This window comes from Leptopilina heterotoma, unplaced genomic scaffold, assembly GCF_015476425.1.
Source record: "Leptopilina heterotoma isolate Lh14 unplaced genomic scaffold, ASM1547642v1 Lhet_227, whole genome shotgun sequence".
Classification (NCBI taxonomy): domain Eukaryota; kingdom Metazoa; phylum Arthropoda; class Insecta; order Hymenoptera; family Figitidae; genus Leptopilina; species Leptopilina heterotoma.
This window is the reverse complement of record NW_025110945.1, coordinates 879836-891289: the sequence shown is the minus strand read 5'-3', so window position 1 is coordinate 891289 and position 11454 is coordinate 879836. Positions and strand designations below refer to the sequence as shown.

General features: G+C 29.4%; 1 long non-coding RNA gene across 1 annotated transcript; it reads right to left on the bottom strand.

Annotated features, from left to right (window-relative positions):
- Positions 1–2629: 2629 nt before the first annotated feature.
- On the bottom strand, positions 2630–11189 carry LOC122502318. Its single transcript, XR_006301627.1, has 3 exons — positions 11129–11189; positions 9948–9951; positions 2630–2734 (listed from the first exon to the last, which is right to left on the bottom strand). It is a non-coding gene; the product is annotated as an uncharacterized LOC122502318 (long non-coding RNA).
- Between the last annotated feature and the right edge of the window lie 265 nt (positions 11190–11454).

The following is an 11454-nucleotide window of genomic DNA, read 5'->3' as shown; positions in this document are numbered from 1 at the left end:
TCAAGAATTTAAATACATACGAATGTATTAATCTTGTTACATATATATTTAAACAAAAAATTACGAAATTCAAATCTAAAATGAGGCGTGAAAAAATATAATTTATTGATTATCGAGAAAATAAAGGAAAATACACGCGACTTAAGGAAGAATACCATACCAGAATGTATGTATATAGTTAGAAGATACATACTGAGAAGAAGGAAAAAGATAATTAAGTGCGCGGGAACAGTATAGCTCAATGTCCGTTAAACGAGGTGTACGCAGAATATAGCAAAGCGACGGAAAGTTCCACTGAACGGTATATAATCGCTGCGCTCACGTGTTTCAATTTCGTAACGATACTGCGCATCCATTTGACACTATTTCAAATCATTACTTCTACTAGTGATAAAAAAATAATTCTTTTTCCCACACAATCAAGACAATTTCGCCGTTTTATATTTCGAATTTCATAAAAATTCATCTAGTGGAAAAATAGTTATGAACACATTTTAATATGCGCTTTATATACCTACCAATATATAGGTATACATGCGATGTTGGAGTAACCGCACAAAAGGAATATGTACAGTTAGTGCTGTTACATACACGAGAGCCTCGTCAAAACTTTATGGAAATGCGATTATTTAATCTAATTTCAACAAAAGTTTATAATTTTTTATGATGTATTGTAAAAGAAAAAAAACTACATATTGATACATATAGTCCTTTTTTTATTTTTTTATTTTCGAATGCAGTGTTACAATATTTATTATATAAATTGATTAAGTAATCCCCCAGTAGCACGTAATATTAGAGCGATATTGGGAACATTGCCTTAACATTACCAATATTGCCTCAATGTTGTGGCATATTGCTGGAATGTTCCCAATATTACGTGCTACTTGGGATCCAATTTAATTAAATTTTAGATCATATCTTAATAATCATTTATAATTATTTAAAAGAAGCAATTTCAGTAAAGTAAAAAGTACATTTGTGAAATAAATCGGGAAGTAATTATTACCTCTAAATTTAGAACGGTTTAAACAGATTTTCAAAAATTGATTAACTTTGAAATATGCAGTTAGTACAGCTATATATGTATTATATTGAGAAAAATTTTTATGGAACGCAAAACCTTTTGCCTATAGATTTTATGTTGATGAGGAAGAAGTTGTCCGCTTTTATAGCAAAATACAATCTTAAAGACCCTTACGGTCATGACCCATCTGTTTGAGATTATAATATTATACAGAGAGAGAAAATCTTAAAACTTTTCGAAAAATTTTCTAGTAGTACATTTGTAAAACATTATACTTTCTAAGACATTTGATATTTTATGACGTCAAGAAATGTGTAGATAAGAAATGTTTGATTTATTATTGTATTAACAATGCAATAAATTTTGATATTTCATGACGTGACGCGCACAACCAATTACAGAAAACAATGGAATATAAGGATAAGTGATACTGAGAATGAAAAATAAAGTAGGTATAACACACAACTTTTTAATTGTTTAGATGTTGTATCTATAATATTATAGTTTTTATTAGAATTTTTATTTTTAAGTTGTTCTGCACACAACATTTCGATGAAATTTTTACACTAAAAACATAACGTAAAATAAAAGTAATAATGTTTGGACATAAAGACAAAACTATAATATTGAAAATATGTATTATAAGCAATATTCTATACCCTAACAGCATCTGGATATTCAGGATATTCTATACGAATGTCCTAAGGCTATCCGGAAACTATTATATCTGTATAGGATGTCCCAGCAGGGATGTCCTAAGATATCTTAAGGACATCCTAGGGATATCCAAATTTCCCGATGTGACTAGGACGTCAGTAGGATATCCTTGAATATCCGTTATACTGTTAGGGTAACCCGAGATGAAATTTTCAACTTACATTGGCCCATAAAAACCTAGTTTAAAACTGATTCAAACCTTTTAACGATTGTTTGACCCTTATGGCATTACTTTAACCTTTAATCAACCTTCGATTGTACATTTCCAACCCTAAAAGGAACCTTATGAACCTCAAAAGAACTTCTTAATTTTATGATTCTGAAATAGTCAACCTTACTAACCTTCCTTTAACCCTAACATACACTATACTTTCTTGCTCACCGACTTCGTTTGAACCTAAAAAATTGATTTTCGAATCTCCTTTGTCCCAAAAATATCCTTTTTCGTTTCCGGAAACAGACCATAAAAGTGTAGGCAATCATAAAAATGGGACAAAAAATTACTAGCAATCCTAAAGTAAGTGTTTAAAGATGTTTAGCTTAGTAGAGCTTAGTGGATCTTAGTGGATATGAAGAGGTATATATGAATAAATATATACACAAAATATAGTTTTGGGATTTACAAATTTCCCACCCAAAAATTTACTATAGTAAAAACACAACTATCACATGGCCTAAAACTCATATTGCAGTTAGTTTTTCGTCAACTACGACAAAGTTTGCACTCATTTTTTAAAAGCGTCGAATAAAATTTGATTTAAACAAAATTTATGTAATAAAAATAAAAAAAACAATTTTGTGCTTGTGTTGTGGCGGGTGACAAAAGTAAAATATCAAGGAGTAGGTGGACCCTAATGAACCGAAATCAAAAGGTTAATTAGCAAGAATTGTAATGTTTGGAGGTAAGTGATATTTATTTTGTGTAATAATATTAAATAACTTCAAATATCACAGGTATTAGGCGTAAAAACACAATATCCATTGTTAACCCTACACTGTTAGAAATTTCTGTAATTTTACAGCAACTTTACAGTACAAACATACTGTGAATTTACAGTTTTTGCTGTAATAACACATAAATGTAGTAAATTCACAAAAATGTTGTAATTTTTACAGTAAAACCTTACAAATACAGCAAAATTTCATTGTATTTGAATAATTCACAGCAAAAAAAAATTGTACTTTTTATTTACAGTAAATTGTTTGCGAAATCACAGTATAAAACTCAAAGAATTTTACAGATATTCATTTTGTGATTTTAGCTGAGGTTTTTTACATTATAACTATAGCATTGACTGAATTTTAACCTTAAGAATATGATTTTAAGTCCTAAAAGTATAGCTGAATCATTTTTTAAGCTTAAAAATAGTTTCAATAAAAACTATTTTTTAATTATATTGCATTTTAGTATTAGTGAATAATTTTGGACTGAAAAGAAGAATAGAGTATGGTACACATGTTTCTTATATTTGATACTGTAACAAATTTAGTTTATTTTTATTTTTTGTCTTATGCAAAATTTTAATTTAACTTTACTTTAGTTCGGAGATGTATAATTTTAATAAATATAACATTAATTTTTATAATTTGACAAAAAGATAATATTTTATTCCTTATTAATTTGCGATTATTACATTAAATTAATTCATTTTTAACTGTCGATCGAAGAAAAGTCATTCAACATTCATATAATAAATAATTTGATTATTATAATGACTATTTCGCGTCGGGACAATATATACATAATACTTTGCAAGAGACTTTCATAGCCTCCCTTGGTCGAGCGCGTCTAGGCGCAGCTCCCAAGGTTGATGGCTCCATACAAGATAGACAACACTATATACGACTAAGGGTTCAAATCGTGGCGTCGCATTTCCGTAATAATGATAATAAAATGTTAATAAAACTTTTTTTTTAGTTAATTTACTTTTATTATAACATATCAGAAAACAATATAAACAGTTTTGATTTTTTATGTAAATATTCAAATGATAGAATTTCCGAATTAATAGTAGGGAATATTATTGAAATACATGGTATACTGTAAATTTACAGAACTTTAGTGAAGTAAAATTACAATATTATTTTGATGGATAATTGTTTCTTGTACTTTTGCTGTAAAATCACAACAGAATTTTCTAACAGTGTACATTAAAAAAATTATTTGAATCAAATGTTACATTACTGAGGCAATATTGAAACGATATTATACCAAGCATTTTCGCATAGTATTAAATATTTTGTATTTAGAACAAATATTATAAATTATTTCAACGTTGTCTCCAGATCATCACAATAAAAATTACCGCTGTATTGAATGACAATATTACCTGAATATTTTCGAGCATCGACACTACAATGTCGCCATGCTTTATTGCTTTAAGTCGAATATAACATTTGCAAAAATATTGGCAATATTTCTATGCAATATTAATCTATTTTATTTATTGTTTAGAATGGACAAGAAGATTGTTAACTGGATGATGTAAAGCTGACAAGGGCCGATTATATCAACATCATGAATAAAAAAGATTCCAACAAAATATATATAAAATACAAAAAGAAAAAAGAGCAATAATATAAAAAAATTCGAATTAAGTGAGAAACTTAATAATAATGTTTGTTGTAACGTTTAAAGTTTACTTTAATTTAAAATGTAAAAACTATAATTGTAAAAGTAACAAATAAAAAATTCATAAATCTGAAAAATGTCATTTTCTTTCATTTAATCCTGCTTGGCAATAAAATAGGCCATAAATATGGAAACACTCCAGACGCTACCTTAAGGAAACCTTACAACACCAGAAAATAGGAAAAACTGTACGAAAGTGACAAAATTTAGCCTGATTGTAGCTTCGTTAGGAGCAAATATCTATAATAAGTCGGTTTCTAATGAATATCATAAGATTTTTAGAGGGTAAAGAATTGTAGATTCAAAGCATGTTGAAAGTAGGCTGAAAATTTTGTCTCGGGAAGTTTTTGAAATTTATTTCAGCTTTTTAAAAAACTGGTGTTGATGGGAAGAGTTAAAAGCGAAGTTCACACTTGATGATTGATGATACAAAAAAATCCATTGAATATTTATGTGATATTTACCACTAATTTTAAAAAGCGTATACGCGTTAAATAATCAGTAATATTTCACTAATGACTTTGGGCCTATTACACCAATAACATATACAGTCAACTCTCGATAAGACAAACTCGAAGGGAGACCGAAAAAACTTTGAGTTATCAAATGTTAATAATGCTTATAAGGAATGAACGGGGCCCAAGAATTACTTTGACTTACCAAAAAATTGGAGTTATCGCGCTTTGTCTTATCGAGAGTTGACTGTACTGGACTGCCTTCAACGGCTTACATCAGTTGCTTTAAGGCGCAATGCTTTAAGCTCAAGGTATCCGGCGAGTTCGATCCCATAGCTTCGTAGGAATTTTTTCATTATTTGTGTATAATTTTAAAAATATAAAATTAACCCTCAAAGAGCACATGGGGTCATTCTGACCCCACGTTTTTCTACGAAAAGCTTTTTATCTTTTTTTAATATCTTTTATATTCTCCGTGAAATTTTTATTAAACATTTTTTTTATTAAAACAATTTTTTACGAATACTATATGAAAAATAAGTAAATACCAGTTTTTTTATTTGATAAAAATTATGGAAGTTATGATTTTTTTAAATTTAACGTTTTCAGAAGTAGAGGGCACTTTTAAAACGCTTTTTTCTGTTATACACGGAGAAAATTTTATTTGTAGCGGTTACAAAACTTTTCTGTACTGCTCGGACGAAACGACCATTTTAGACCACTTTTGTTACAGCTACAGAGCAGTTCTACTACTTTTCAAAATAGATCTGCTTAAATTACAGAACGCATCTGTAACATGTCACGAAGCCTACTGTACTTTGCTTCCGAATTTAAGTTCCGTTCTTATAGTAAAGGTTCGAATGGTAAGCGATTACAGAACTGACTTGTAGCGTTGTTAAATGTGGTGCCTTTGTGGTGTGTTTACGTGTGCATATAAATAATTCAAATAAACATAAATTATTAATATTTAATTTCTTTAAATTATTAATTTTTTATTGACAATAAATTATTAATTTCAAAGATATAGATTTAAATGTTAAAATACTGTGAAATAAAAGAAATTAAAACTCTAATAATTACAAATAAATAGAAAAATTTTCGAAATATATATAAGAATTAATAGTTTTATTAAAGATAATTAAAAAATTTGTGTAAATTCAAATTATTATTATTATAGAATAAAGTAACTAATTTTAAGAATATTAGTAAATTACTATTTTCTTGTCATATATAAAATTGACCCTGATCATAATTGATTTTTTAAAAGCTTTAATTAATTTTTAAAGTTAAAGTTTATCAAATTGATAAACTTCTTATTATGTATTACGTTTCTCTCAAGAGCAAAAGAATTTGAGAAGTTAGTATATAAGAGCAGTTCGGAATATACTTAATATAGCGAATGTAATAGTATAGTGCGTTTATGTTTGTACTGCGTTAGTTTAGGTTAGTGTTAGGAATATATGTACACGGAAAAAAAAAGTTCACGAATCTCTCGTGAACTAGTATATCACTTTTGGATGGGACACAAAATTTCAAAATTTTCATTCACTTTTGATTAGAAATGGCGAACGTCAACGAAAAACTGAAACAAAGTTAATGAATTTTTGATGAACTGTTAATGAAGAGTAGTTCGTCAAAAGTAGAGGTACAAGTTCACGAAAAAATCGTGAACTCACGAGTGTCAGTAGTATGCGCAGTTCGTAATGCGCATCAAATATGGCTGATCAAGCATTCATCATTCAGTCGGTGTCATCGGTGTTTACATTCGGGAAAATTCTTTGATGAAAGTCATTATTTAGAATCAGTGTTTTTTATTACTTAGTGAATATTTTTGTTTGCTAATTTCCTTTGTGAAACAAATAATTCATAAAATGAATTAAAAGTTACGATAAGGGACTTTTTCTACTTTGCACGGTCCTGAGTTTTACAGCAGACAAAGCTAATCGTTTCGTTTGTCGAAGGACAGTGTATCTAGATTTAGCCGTGGCGGTTAGTTGTTAGAACGAGTGTTATAGTGAATAGGTACTAGGTTCGAAGCCCGTGAAGCGAATTACGAATTTTAATGGCGATAAAATTGTGTATTCTGTGTAGTTGGGTGCGTAATAGGCGTCAAGTTATCAAATAAAGTGAAATACTATAAAAAAGTAGTGTCTGGAAATTATTTTTTCTTGTTTTTAGCATTTTTTAAAAGTTCACGAATTTTTCGTTAACTTTGACGAAAAGTTCAGAAACCGAACTATGTTTCTAGTGAAGGAGTTGATGAAATTTTGACGAACTGTGTTTGTTGATTTTCAAGAATTTTGTGTCCCATCCAAAAGTGATATACTAGTTCACGAGAGATTCGTGAACTTTTTTTTTCCGTGTATATAAGCGAGCGAAATTGAAATGTATGTGTGAAGTGAGAATGTGAACAAAATTTGAACGTGGTTGTATGCCAAAATAGTACAAATGTGTGAGTAAATGCGAAGAAAATAATTTTTATTTTTTACTTTATGAAATCAGAATTACAGTTCTGATCCGTTATGATTACAGAATTGTTTGTGAACGGAGCACGCCTGCGCCTTTTCTGCGCAGATATGTCACCGGTTTCTTATTTTACAAAACAGATCTGTATTGAATAAGGGTACGATCATAATTTTTTCCATTTTTATTCCGTCTTTATTAATAGGTTTTTTATTTAACCACACAGGAAAAATTATTTGTTTTTTCTTGAATATTTGAAATATGTAATAAAAAATAACATTAAGGGCATGTCCAAGGTGTAAAATGTAAACAAACCAAAAGTTAAACAAACCAAGCACTAAAATCGCACTTTTGAAACAGACGTTTCTCTTACAAAAATTAATATTTTTTCACATTCTTTACAAAAATGGAAAATTAGAGTGTCAAAGTGTCCAATAAAATCATTTTTGACTATAAGAAATAAAAAGCAATTAGTAAATTAACTAATTAAAATTACCTGTAAAATAGCATTTTTGACGCGTCGCGAAAAATAAACTGCTTGAGTATATCAACCGCACTGACGATGAAGAAGTCTCATGTCAGCGATTGGACCTTCAACATGTGGAAAGGGAAATTTTTCCCTTTTCTCCTTGAAATTACAAGAGAAAGGGTAAAAACTTCTTCATCGTCCGTGCGGTTGATATAGTCAAACAGTTTAATTTTTCGCGACGGGAACTCTGTTGCTCGCTGCGCGTGCGCAGGCTGTACCAAGGTCGCAATGATATCACCATGCGAAAATGCACATTTTGTTTTCGACTATAACTTTGTTGTTTTCTCATGCTTTCAGCTATGCTAGGTATAGTTACCAAACTCAATACTTTAGTTAACCATTTCCATAAAGAAAATATGAATTTATATTTATTTATGCAAATGAGATGGTCGAAAAAATGCTTCTCTATTCGGTCTATAGTGAAGCATTTTTTCGACCATCTCATTTGCATAAATAAATATAAATTCACATTTTCTTTATGGAAATGGTAAACTAAAGTATTGAATTTGGTAACTATACCTAGCATAGCTGAAAACATGAGAAAACAACAAAGTTACAGTCGAAAACAAAATGTGCATTTTCGCATGGTGATATCATTGCGACCTTGGTACGGCCTGCGCACGTGCAGAGAGCAAAAGAGTTTACGTCGCGAAAAATTAAAGTGTTTGACTATATCAACCGCACGGACGATGAAGAAGTTTTTACCCTTTTTCTTGTAATTTCAAGGAGGAAAGGGAAAAATTTCCCTTTCCACATGTTGAAGGTCCAATCGCTGACATGAGACTTCTTCATCGTCAGTGCGGTTGATATTCAAGCAGTTTATTTTTCGCGACGCGTCAAAAATGCTACTTTACAGGTAATTTTAATTAGTTATTTTACTAATTGCCTTTTATTGCTCATAGCCAAAAATGATTTTTTTGGACATTTTGAAACTCTAATTTTCCATTTTTGTAAAGAATGTGAAAAAATATTAATTTTTGTGGGAGAAATGGCTATTACAAAAGTGCGATTTTTGTGTTTGGTTTGTTTACCTTTCGGTTTGTTTACATTTCACAACTTGGACATGCCCTTAATAAATATTTCTTCAAATACTAATTTCTTGTGATCAAAATTTGTTTAAAAGAAAACTCGAATTATTGCAGTTCTGATAAGTAGATATTTTAAGTTGGGACACGTCATGGTATAATAAACAGATTATACAGCATATAGGTAAATATTAATTCATCATTACTTTTTATAGTGACTAATTTTTTTTACCAATTTTGATAACAATTATAATTATATTTGCGAGTCAGAATTTAGTAAATGCAAAAAATTCGGGTATTTCCTAAAATCTTAGGCATTTCGCAAAATGCCTGGTCTTCGGGTTTTGTCGGTAACATATATATACTTAAATCTGTATTATAGACGAATTCATTTTTGCAATTTAAAAAAAAGAATTATTATTTCTTTTTATTCAATAAAACCATCAAACAATATTTGCTATTAGCATAAATGGGTGATTCTTCACTCAGTGGGCACTTTTGCTTCCCCACTGTTCTCTATTTAATAACTTTAATAATTATTTTCTAATCTGCTTCAAACTTTTTGATAATTAATATTCAGCATGTTTTTTATTAATATTTTAATCGAAATTTTTTTTTTATTTTAAACGAAAGTTATGACTTAATTGGAAATGACCCAAAAGTGCACTTTTCTCGATTCTCCACACAGATAAATCATGAAGTTTAATATGGTCTATTTCACACAAAGTCTATTTTAATCTTATTTTTATTTCTTCCATTAGAAAGTTTATCTCAAATAGTAAGTTTTCTTGTGTTATTTTCCAATTTTCATTAATAAATTAGTGTAAAAATATTTTTTTAATACTTTCCCCACTATTTTTTTATTTGGAACTAGAGTTTACATTTTCATGTGTTCCCGAGATGAAATTTTCAACTTACATTGGCCCATAAAAACCTAGTTTAAAACTGATTCAAACCTTTTAACGATTGTTTGACCCTTATGGCATTACTTTAACCTTTAATCAACCCTCGATTGTACATTTCCAACCCTAAAAGAAACCTTATGAACCTCAAAAGAACTTCTTAATTTTATGATTCTGAAATAGTCAACCTTACTAACCTTCCTTTAACCCTAACATACACTACTTTCTTCCTCACCAACTTCGTTTGAACCTAAAAAATTGATTTTCGAATCTCCTTTGTCCCAAAAATATCCTTTTTCGTTTCCGGAAACAGACCATAAAAATGTAGGCAATCATAAAAATGGGACAAAAAATTACTAGCAATCCAAAAGTAAGTCTTTAAAGATGTTTAGCTTAGTGGAGCTAAGTGGATCTTAGTGGATATGAAGAGGTATATATGAATAAATATACACAAAATATAGTTTTGGGATTTCCAAATTTCCCACCCAAAAATTTACTATAGTAAAAACACAACTATCACATGGCCTAACCCAGATAGCACAACAATTTGCCACAAGTTTGCAGCAAGTTTGCATTGCAAACTTCGAAAATTTGCATGGCAAGTTTGCAGCAAACTTGCGGCAAGTTGTGAAATGTCCGCCTTGTGGCAAGTTTGCATGCAAACTTGCAGAAAACTTGCATGGCAAAGTAAATTAAAATGTCTGCGCAGTAGTTTTATATGCTATATAGAGCTGCGCACTACATTTTGTCACCTTCCCCAAGGGGGAAGGCAACATGTAACAAAATATGTACATTTTGAGTACAAAAAAATTTTTTTGAAAATTTTTAAAGTTTTTAGAAAGTTTTTAAAGTTTTCAGAAAGTTTTCAGCAAGTTTGTTACAACTTTTCTGCAAGTTTTCTGTGAAAACTTGTAGCAAGTTTGCATGCAAACTTGCCACAAGGCGGACATTTCACAACTTGCCGCAAGTTTGCTGCAAACTTGCCATGCAAATTTTCAAAGTTTGCAATGCAAACTTGCTGCAAACTTGTGGCAAATTGTTGTGCTATCTGGGAAAACTCATATTGCAGTTAGTTTTTCGTCAACTACGACAAAGTTTGCACTCATTTTTTGAAAGTGTCGAATAAAATTTGATTTAAACAAAATTTATGTAATAAAAATATAAAAAAAACAATTTTGTGCTTGTGTGGTGGGTGACAAGTAAGATGAAAACTATCAAGGAGTAAGTGGACTCTAATGAATAGAAATCAAAAGATTAATTGGCAAGGATTGTAATAATGTTTGGAGGTAAGTGATATTTATTTTGTGTAATAATATTAAATAACTTCAAATATCACGGGTATTAGGCGTAAAAACACAATATCAATTGTTAACCCTACATTAAAAAAATTATTTGAATCAAATGTTATATTACTGAGGCAATAATAAAACGATATTATACCAAGCATTTTCGCATAGTATTAAATATTTTGTATTTAGAACAAATATTATAAATTATTTCAAAGTTGTTTTTAGTTCGATTTTGCTTTCAATTTATATTATTATGTTAAAAAGTTGCATTTATGTTAAATTTGTATAAAGAAATAGCATTTTTAGATTTAAAACTATAAAAATTACTAGTATTTTAGGGCGTATTTTAATGATGTGTAAACTCCAGTTGCGAAAAAATCACTGAATTCTTAACCAATAAAAAAAATAAAAATAA